This window comes from Tenrec ecaudatus, chromosome 9 (genome assembly GCF_050624435.1).
Source record: "Tenrec ecaudatus isolate mTenEca1 chromosome 9, mTenEca1.hap1, whole genome shotgun sequence".
Classification (NCBI taxonomy): domain Eukaryota; kingdom Metazoa; phylum Chordata; class Mammalia; order Afrosoricida; family Tenrecidae; genus Tenrec; species Tenrec ecaudatus.
The window spans coordinates 39688231-39698959 of NC_134538.1; the positions used below are offsets into that span (position 1 = coordinate 39688231).

At 43.6% G+C, this 10729-nt stretch overlaps 1 pseudogene; it reads right to left on the reverse strand.

The window, feature by feature from the left end:
* Positions 1–3621: 3621 nt before the first annotated feature.
* LOC142457241 (tubulin delta chain pseudogene) lies at positions 3622–8152 on the reverse strand (annotated as a pseudogene).
* Between the last annotated feature and the right edge of the window lie 2577 nt (positions 8153–10729).

A 10729-nucleotide genomic window follows, 5' to 3' on the forward strand; every position in this document is an offset into this window, starting at 1 on the left:
TATGAGTCCCTAATAAAATGTAAAAAAAAAAGAGGAGAAAAAAATGATTAGGGCAAAGACTGTACAGATGTGCTTTATACAATTGATGTATGTATATGTATGAACTGTGATAAGAATTGTATGAGCCCCAATAAATTGTTTAAAAAAAAAGAATTGTATGAGCCCCCAGTAAAATGATTAAACAAAAAAGACAGGAAGAGTGTCTGGGTAGCAGCATGGTTTGTCTGGGTAGACTAGAAAAACAAATCCAGGGAGACTCATATGTGAATAAGAAAGAGCTTTACATGCAAGAGTAATTGAATATTGAGAAAATGTCCCAGTCTAGTCCAGATCAAATCCATAAGTCTGATATTAGCCATATATCTGATTCCAGTGTATAAATTCCTCTTCAGACTCACACAACACATGCAATGATGCCAAATGCAGAAATATCACAGGCCAGTGTGGGTGCAAAGTCTTATGGATCCAGTGGTGTGTAAGCATCTCAGCACTGGCAGGGGTCTCTACATGGCTCTTCAAGCTCAGGGCATTAGTTTAGCTCCATATGTCTTCTCAGGTGGAATGTCTTTCAGGGAGTCATACTATGTCCTGCCTCCAGTGAGCTATTTATCTCCTTAGCACCTCCAAATAAGGTCATTAAGCTGTGACCTGATTGACAGGCTACACCCCACCCCCTGGCTCTTAATCCTCTCAAATGGACAACAGATTATGTAACTAATATATGGCATTACAGAGAAGCAATAGAAATTCATATCTAGAACCCATGAGAAAATTCAGCACAGTTTTTATATAGCAGTGGTTCTCAACCTTTTTAATGCCGTAACCCTTTAATACAGTTCCTCATGTTGTGGTGACCCCCCCAAGCATAAAATTATTTTTTTTTTTGCATAAAATTATTTTCATTGCTACTTCATCACTGTAATTTTTCTACTGTTATGAATCAGGCAGCCCCTTTGAAAGGGTCGTTTGATCCCCAAAGGGGTCGTGACCCACAGGTTAAGAACCACTGTCATAGCCTCTCAAAGACTTTTCATAAATTCACCAGGTTTACTCTTTCAACACTAGGTGGCACTACATTACCTCATCCACATCTTATCTCACATCTCCCAAGGTGAGGAAAGAGCTTATACATTTGCTGGCCTTTACCCTTCAAAGCACAATGGGTATATCTGAACCAGTTAACACTCAACCACAAGTGGGTAAGCCACTTGGACCCTGATTTCCGCCAGAACCTGTCCTAGAATACAATCAAAAGGGGACTCTAGGATGCTGATTGCCTTTTCTGCCAGAAAGTGGGAAGGATCACCTCTTCCATAATGTCTCTGGAGCAACCTCCTCAAAAATGCCTCACCATCAGGGCTCGTAGGCTCAGCAATCAAGAACTGGGTCCAGGGTCTGAGGCCCACGGAGACCACCCACCTCATGCCCAGGGTAACTACTGTCATCTCTGGTAAGCCCATTTCTTTCCTCTCTGCATAGTCTACATTACTTACACACGTAGGACACACTTCTTTAGCACCAGCCACTATTCCAGCAGTCACAAGTGTAGTATCAGAGTCACTCATTACACGAACACTTTCATATCACTGGTATAATGTGCAGTTCTCACACAAGCTTCTACCCATTCCATATTGCCCATCCCCATACTCAATTCAAAACAGGAATATCTATACAATTGACAGAAGCCTCACAGCCTCCCAACCTATTACTTCTCTTACAATGCTACCTGCCTTCACTTCCTCCCAAAATAGCTCTAGTGTCCTGGTACCTCCCTGTCAATTCCCTCCTTTACTACCTGCTCTGGTTAACCCACGGGTGAGGTATATCATTTAAATGCTGTTACTTTGCGTCACTAACCTGTTTACATCAGGTTAAATGACACCTTGACATTTCCTAATGTGCCTCAGTCCCCTATCACTTTTGACACTTAAAAGCCTGAAACCTATAATGTCAAAACCCCTGAAGGAAGGCCTATTAAGGCCCACTCACTCTCCCTACAACTTACCAATTCTGCCAGTCATTAAACCAGTAGCAACTACAGACTAGTTCAAGATCTTAAAGCATCATCAACTTTGCTGTCTTGCCGATTCATCCCATTGTTCCCAACCCTTACACTCTGTTCTCCACTATTCTGCCCAATACGCAATTGGGCAGGTTTAAAAGTTATGTTAACTGCAAAAATCATAGATGCCAAGAAGTGAAGTTCCAATGCCAGCTAGGGGAAAAGATTCGGTAAGCTGAAGAAGGAAGAAGAACGTGAATTTTACGTCTGTGCCAGAAGATGAAAGAGGGCAAAGCGCAGCTTGAGAGTATGCAGTAAGTTGGAGAAGGATTGAGGAAAGGTGAACTGTATTTGTCAGGGTTTGCAATACCTGCAAACAATGAGGATGTAAGAAGGTTAAAGAAAGTAGCTTTGGGGGGACAGGCTACAGAAAAGTGGCTGAAGGGAGATATTGGACAGTGTAAAACATGAAAAAAGTAATTTCTAAATTATCAAGGTTTCCTGAAGGAGGGATGGTGGGGGAGGGAGGGGAAATGAGCTGATACCAAGGGCACAAGTAGAAAGGAAATGTTTTGAGAATGATGATGGCAACAAATGTACAAATGTGCTTGACACAATGGATGGATGGATTCCGATAAGAGTTGTATGAGCCCTCAATAAAAATGATTACAAAAACAAAAACACAAAAAGAGGAGCTTGTCTTAGGATGTCTGGGTGTACCAGAGGATGGACAGTAGGCTAAACTTGAAGGTATACAGTACATTGTAGAAGGTTTGAGGAAAGTGGATTTTATTTGCCTTGGTTTCTTTAAAAGAAAAGAACATTAAAAACTATTTTGAAATCTTGAGCCCCATGGCTCCTACCACTTCTGGGACTTCTTAGTTTAATATGTATAATTATGTACTTTGGACCCTGCTTCTTTCGCTGTTAAAAAGGCACAACAAGGCATTGAGTGAGATGGAGAAGAAAAGAGGAATCTACGTAGCCCTCCTGATACCCAATTCAGTTTCCACCAGAGAGGACAGCCCTAAGAAATACATGATGTATATTTATTATAAAAATCCTGACATTCATTTCTTAAATAGTTGCTTAAGTGGGAAAAAAATCTTACTTTAAAAAAAACAAAACTTATTTTTATGACTTTTTACTTTTAAATGTTCGTTGTAGCTTTTGACAACAGCTCCCTCTGCTGGCTCAAAGCGTGCACTTCAAAGATAAATACATTTGTATTTACGTACGCAACTGGAATTTCTTAGCTTAACATTTTGCAGCAGAGGTTTACTTTATATTGAATGAATTTTCTTTTTCAGAAAAGACGGAAGATTTAGGAATATGAGGGCAAGTGGAATATTCTTTTTCCTTGGCTACTCCAGACACGAGTCTCAACAGCTCAGCAAGGGTTTCTAATATTCTTTGTAAAAGAACCAATTTTTCCCCTAAAAATGAAAAGTAAGTAGAAGATGTTTTCATTGAAAACATTATTTTGTAATATAAAGATGTCCCTCCTTTCCTTTGGGTCTAGTGTGCACAACGAAACCAGCATTCCACTGTTACTTTAACAAATAAGACGTTGAAACCCTTACAGAAATGATATTAACAATAATTATTTTAGTCCCAAAACACTCTTGTTCAAGATCAGAGGTTACAGTGACTGGAAATGACCTGCTCTAACAAAGAGAAAGTGTCCAAGAAGTCCTCTTCTTCAATTCCAAATTTTGTGTATTGATGGATGTAGGCTTTTGAAGCAAACACATTCCACGCTTTGCCGACAATCAGATCAAGTGGCTTGACTACGAACTGGCTGTTGCTGACCAATGTGGCAGACTTCTCATACTTGTTGAAGGCTCGTTGAGTTTTCCATACATTAAAAGCATCAACAGGTGCTAACCAGGAAGTATAGAGGGCTGGATCTTTCAATCCCCCCAGATCTGCACTTTGCACATCTTTGCCACGAAGGATGACCAAGTTAGCAATAGAAGTGTTCAAATGAAGCTCCCTGGTGAAAGGTGTTTTGCCAAGAGGAGGCAGTCCTGATACAGGTGGCCGTACTTGCCAGTTGATACCTTCTTCCACGTTTGCATTAGAAATGAGCATCTGTCTCAAATGCTTGAGGAGGCCTGCCCAAGTAAATGTGCTGTATGCCAGTGGGTTCTCAGACATCTGAGGAATGGTCCGCACACCCAGCATCTTGAATTCAGGGTGGGGAACAAGATTCTCCATTAAGTCTCCCAATTTTTTTTCCGGCTGACAGATGTTTATTACCGCCTTGGCACAGTCACTGATGGACGGGGACACACAGACAAGGCGGGCAAGGGCACCCGACCCTCCCCCCCCCCTCAGCCCCCAGGGTGCTTGCACTCAGGCTGAGTGGGGGTGGGGACTCACAGGAGGGACAGCCCTCTGAGGGACCCAATCAACCAAGGAAGTCGTTGGCAGGGTCAGAACACCCACACAGTCAGATGAGGCACAGTTTACAGAGCAGCAAGTTCAAAGCCAACCAGCGCAAAGAGGAGTCCCTCTCTGATCCTGGCTTAGCCACCACAAACATTTGCTGGCCAGGCGCCTCTCCACACAGCGGCAGCAGCGGCTCACCTCGCCTCCAGACTGTCCCTGGCCACCAGGTGTGGCTCAAGAACTGATGCCTCGGCCAGCTGGGGTAGGACAATCTCACAGCAGGTGACCGGGCAGGTCACCTGGGAGACTTGTGTAAGTGGAGAGCTGAACTTGGTCTGCACCCTCACAGACTCCCGGGTGGACACACTGAGTAGCAAGCACCAAGGTGACAGCACAAGAATTCCCTGGGGGCTTTGGGGGTGTGGACATCGCAGCACTAGGGAATATCCCAGGCCAGCTGTCATCTCGGGAACAGGTGAAGTGGGGGAGGGGAAGGGGACCAGCCATCAGGGCTCTTGCTGGACCAGGGGATCTGATATAGGATGAACCACCGCCGTCGGTAGCCATCAGAGGCAGGCAGAGGGAGCTGGAGGTGCCAATTGTCTGAGGGGCCCTGATCTAATCGCTATGACAATTTAATTCTCTACCAGAAGAGGGGCTCTGTAGTGAAGCGTTTGGCTACCAACCAAAAGGGGGCTGGCTGGAGCCCACCCAGCGGCAATCAGCTTCCATAAAGATTTGAGCCAAGAAAACCCTAGGGGGCAACTCTGTCCCAAGGGGCCACTAGGGGTCAGAATCATCTGGACAGCATCTAAGAACAGGAACACGATGGACAGGGGTGTACCTGCATGTTAATTCCTATAAACGAACAGGAAACAGTAAAGCTTGATGAACACCTTCCTGGCCTGTAGAGCACCCAGCATGACATCCTTTCAACAAAACTCTAATTGGGTGACCGAATATCCCTTGTTATCGGATGTATACATAACCTTCTCCCTGGGGAACGGACAACAGAAAAGTGGGTGAAGGGAGACATCAGACAGTGTAAGACATGACAAAATAATAATTTATAAATTATCAAGGGTTCATGGGGGAGGGGGGATGGGCAGGGAGGGGAAAATGAGCTGATGCCAGGGGCTTAGCAAATGTTTTGAGAATGATGAGGGTAATGAACGTACAGATGTGCTTGACACAACTGATATATAGATGGATTATGATAAGAGTTGTATGAACCCCTAATAAAATGATTTTTAAAAAGAAAGGAAGAAAGGTTTGAAATCGCCAGTCACTGCGAGGGAGACAGAGGAAGCCTTCTATGCCCGTAAAGAGTCTTGTCTTACAGGGTCGCGGCGAGTCAGAGTTGACCAGATAGCAGTTACTGAGACTGGGTGCAAGAACAAGCTGGCTGGGAGAAAGTGACAAATCCTGAAAAAAGAATCCCTGCCTGGTCCATGTTGGAAAACATTTCCTTCTATTGAGATAGAAGAGAAGGGGCGGGGGGTGGGGGGTGGGGAGGAATCAGCCTAAAATGAAACACATTGATCTAATTCCACCATGTGAAATTTTAAAATGTGAAGTGTAAAATAAACTTTCTCAAAATATGTACCCCTGGACACATTGTCTGATCAAATACATTTGGAATTTCTGGATTAAAAAAGACTTAATTGATCCATGGGTCCTGCTGCTCCTAGGATGCCTCATTTTAATATGTATGTATATTTTGTTTCATTGTTTTCCTTTTTTTTCTTGCAGAAAAGTATACATATCTTCACCAAGCATCCAGCAGGAAGAAATTACAGAAGACAAAGAGCTTTGCCCATATTCCATATTATTAAAAGGCAGGAATTTAAGGTTTATTGAGTGAAGGGGTCTTGATGCCAGCCTCTGTAACTTCTTCTCAGTACCTGCTGAGCATAACGTAACCCCTCACCTTCTCAAAACCTCTCACAGACACCTTTCCTTTTATTCCCGTTGTAACAAAAATCCTCCTTTATAAAATACAGTTAGCCTAAGGGCGCTTCCTTAGGGTCTCTATGAAACTTTTGTAACTTGCTACATTGCTCAGAAGTAGGCAGGTTGCACGTGGATGGCCAAGTAAAAGGGTCCATAATACTGGGAGTTTTCTCTTAGTTACCAGACTATGAGTGATTAAAATGTAGACCCTGCTACGTAGTTAGTCAATGAAGACTTCCCAAGACTGGCCCAGGGCTCACAGGACCCTCTTGCTCTGTATGTTTTCTCCTGGGCAACAGTTGTTTCACGTGAATGACCTGAAACCCCAGGCAATATAAAGTATCTACATGCGACTCCTCAAAGTGTAAATTCCAAAGCCAAAAGTATGTATGAGGGGTATCCCCAAGAAAAAACCAACAGTACACATCCCATTAACCCCCTCGTCTCCCAACCCCCTCCCTCTGGCTCCTGTGAGCAACTCCTTCTGAATTAGTACAGGCACTGGCCTCACCTGGGAAGGTTCTCACTGGTCACAGTGAATTTTTTCTCTAAAAGCAGTTTCACTTGAACTTCATTTTTTTGTGATGGCCAATTTAAGAGAACAGCATGCAGCTCTGAAATCCCCTCCCCCCCCCCGCTGAGGAAAAATGCCACAGAAACTGTTGTGATGTTGAACACAGCTTACAAGGACAGCGCTATGGGTGTGTGTGTGAAGTGTACAAGTGGTTTTCTCATTTCAAAAAAGATGAAATGTCCATTGATAACAAACCTTGTTTGGAAGGCCTGTCACCTTCCCCAACGGACAAAAATGTAGACTCCTGGTGCATTTGGAGTTCATTCCACCAGGTCAGACTGTTAATTAAGCTTTCTATGGGGGAAAAGATTGTGTAACAGTGCAACAAAAAAAGTCCTGATTTGTGACAGACGGGGGCTGGTTTTGCAACCATGACAATGCACCTGCTCAGGTAGCTATCTCAGTGCACCAGTTTGTGGAAAAAGCCAGCATGCCTCTCTTGCCCCACGGACCTTAATCACCTGACCTTGCTCTGTGTGACTTCTTTTTGTTTCCATGAATGAAGACGAACATGAAAAGCCAGTGACTTGATGAACGTAGACATGAAGAGAAAAACGAGGGAGGTGCTGTTAGCCATCTAAACAGTTGAGTTTGAAAAATGTTTCCAAGAATGGAATTGCAGATTTGACAAATGTATTAAGTGTAAGCTTGTTTTGTTAAAAAAATTTAAATACAGAGTTTGAAAATAATTTTTTGTTTTGTTTTTGCATACCCTCTTATATTCTCTCTGTATTCTGATTTCAAGCATAATACCACAAAGACATTCTATTTTGGACTGCTGTGGTTTCCTCACTGGGATACATTTGAAATCAAAACTTTCCTTTCTTCCTTTGACTTGGAGAGGGTAAATTGGCTGCACCCCTGCAGGAGAAAAACAACAACAACAACAACACACCAGCATTTCCGGTTGCATTCCTTTGACTGCTGTAAGACAGAAAAGTTTTTCCTATTATAATACAACTTTTGAATTCCCAGATATCAGGAGTAAACAGAATTAAGAAAATAGAACTACCTTAGGGAAGCTGTGAGATATATATGAATCAGAAACCACAAAATGAAACCTGCTCTGAAGCCATCTGCACCTGCTTCAGTATCTAAATCCTGGGTGGTCCTGTGCACCCCTTGCTGCCCAGCCATCCTCCCTGCAGGGTGGGTTGGTGTCTGGCTCTCAGACTTCCTCTCACTATGTACCTTGCACAGTAACACATGACCATGTCCTCAGCAGTCATGGAGCTCAGCTTCAGGAATAACTGAGTATTTGATGTGTCTGTAGTGATGGAGAGTTGGTTTTTGAAGGGCAGGTTATAATTTGTATTACCATCATAGCATATGAGTCCCACCCACTGAAGTCCCTTCCCAAAAGTGGCAGATGCAGGGCCAGCAGTGACTACTGGTGATGGAGAACCCAGAGACACTGCAGGTGGATTTGTACCCTAGTGCCTGAAGAATAAGTTGCATGTGAGTGATCCTTGCCATTATAAATAGAGAGGGACTGAAGTCAATCTCCCTGGTTTCTTCTGAGGCCACTGTAGAGTAATTATTTTGAATTTATCTGCCTGTTAGTCTGTGATGGAGAAAACCTGATCTCAGCGGTGTGAGGAAAATGTAAAAGGAAAGCAAAGTATGTCTAAGCCCAAAGTTCTCTTGTGTCAGCCCTTCATTGCTCTTTACCTGTCTTGGGCTCCAGAATATTCTGTTGTCTGTAAGTTAACAGGATGTAATTCTCTGAAAGGATCAGGGAATTTTCATTCCCTCACACTTTCCAAAATTCTTTTTTTCCTTTATCTTCAGACACCCTTTAAGCTACATCCTTAAATTCCTTGTGTTGCACGGTGGTAACAGAGAGGCCCCATATTGCACTGTCACTGTTGCCAGGTTACAGAAACAGGTGGATTCGAAAGATTCTAAATTTTATTTTCACATATGTGGGAAAGGAGACTGCGGGAGATAGTCATGGGGGTGTCTCTCTAAATGTTAGCCTCCTTGTCCCTTTGTGTATATAACATATATACACATGCTGGTGGGATAGCTCTTCAGTCAGACACAAATCATAGAATGACGGGCACAAACTGAGTGTGATAGTTAGGTTTATTGTGCAGACTAGGCCTCTGTAGGAACATGTGGACGGAGTTTAATCAGGTCACAGCTTGATTGGAGGGCGACCGAGATAAATACTTTCCAAGGCTGGCCTCCCGTTTCTCTTTCTCCCTGGTTATTGGACCAGCATGCTGTTGCTTGGGCTAATCCTTTGCCTCAACCATGTGCTGCACTACCTGTGGGCTGAGCCAACCTGTGGATTGTGTCTGTCGCCTGGCTGTGCATTGCTAGAACTTGAGGCTCCTTCGAGACCAGCTTTGCCATTCTACTGGTGGTGTTGCTGTTCAGAAATTCCTGGAGCTTGAGACCCCATTGGGGCCTGCTTCACCATGTTCCCACGCTACTACCTGTGGCGGCCCCACCCTACTGTCTGCTGTCAGTGGGCAAACTCTACCTGTCTTGCCTGAGAGCAGATGCCGCTGTTTGCTTCCTTGACCTTGGACCTGCAGCCCTTGTGAATTGTAGGGCTATCAGTATATTAACTGTTCAAAGAAAGTGAGTTGAACTGAGCCCTCTGTACTGCTGTGTGGGCTAACTAGCTGTTATACTCCCTCTCACTACATAGATCTATCTATCTATCTATCTATCTATCTATCTATCTATCTATCTATCTAATCACAAGTGTCCTGATTTTGTTTCTCTAGAGATCCCTGCCTAACACACTGGGGTAAATAAAATTTTGGTTTAACATGGATCTTGTGTTACAGAGCTGCCATTACATAGGAACCCTACATTTCAGAGGAGACAGGCTTGATTTGTAGGTCCTGGTTCTTAGAGAGAGTGTAATGTGATCACATGAGTTTATATAATCTCCGGCATGCAAACCATGGTAAACACATCCATAGCAGGAAGGGATCGTACTGGAGACATACACGTAATGGGGATGGGGATGAGCTAGGTGTATACACACAATAGGAAAGGGAGGGACTAGAGGTATACATGTGACAGGAAGATACATAGACGGTACATATGTAACAAGATGGATGGACTGTAGTCAAGGTGGCAGCCTAAACTTGGTCGTCTCTGAGCTGGCTTGACCTTAGGTGTCTTTGAGTTCTCCTCCAGGGGAATCATCTATGATCCTTATCAGAAGGGAGTGGGCTGTACTTAGGGTGGGGCAGACAATAGGGTCTGATTGCTCTTGATGACAGACACCCTTCAGGCAGATAGCCTTCAAGCAGTTGACCTGCAAGCACCTAGTAAGTGACCATGTGTTTGCAAACATCTCCTTAAATTTGGCATTATTATGGGAGGACATTGAGGGGAGTGACTTACTTTTTAGGAGAATGTTATTGGAACATATCTCCAGTTTACGATTGTGAAGGTTCCCTTCTCAGAAGCCCTGGCCTCGAAGACCCCTTAACATATGAATGTTGAGAATTTGTCCGCATGCACTCTTTCCCAGGTTCTGTTTCCCACACAAGTTCACCTGTGTGGATTCAAAACTTAAATGTCCCTAACACTCATCATAACCCTAGGTCTAAACCGAGCCCTACCATTACCCTTAAACCTAAAGCTACCAGTAACCCTAACCCTAAACTCAAGCAAAGGTCTAATCTTTTTTAAAAAAATCTTTTTATTGGGGCTCATAAGGCTCTTATCACAATCCACACATACATCAATTGTATAAAGCACATCTGTACATTCTTTGCCCTAATCATTTTCAAACCATTTGCTCTCCACTTAAGCCCTTTGCATCAAGTCCTCTT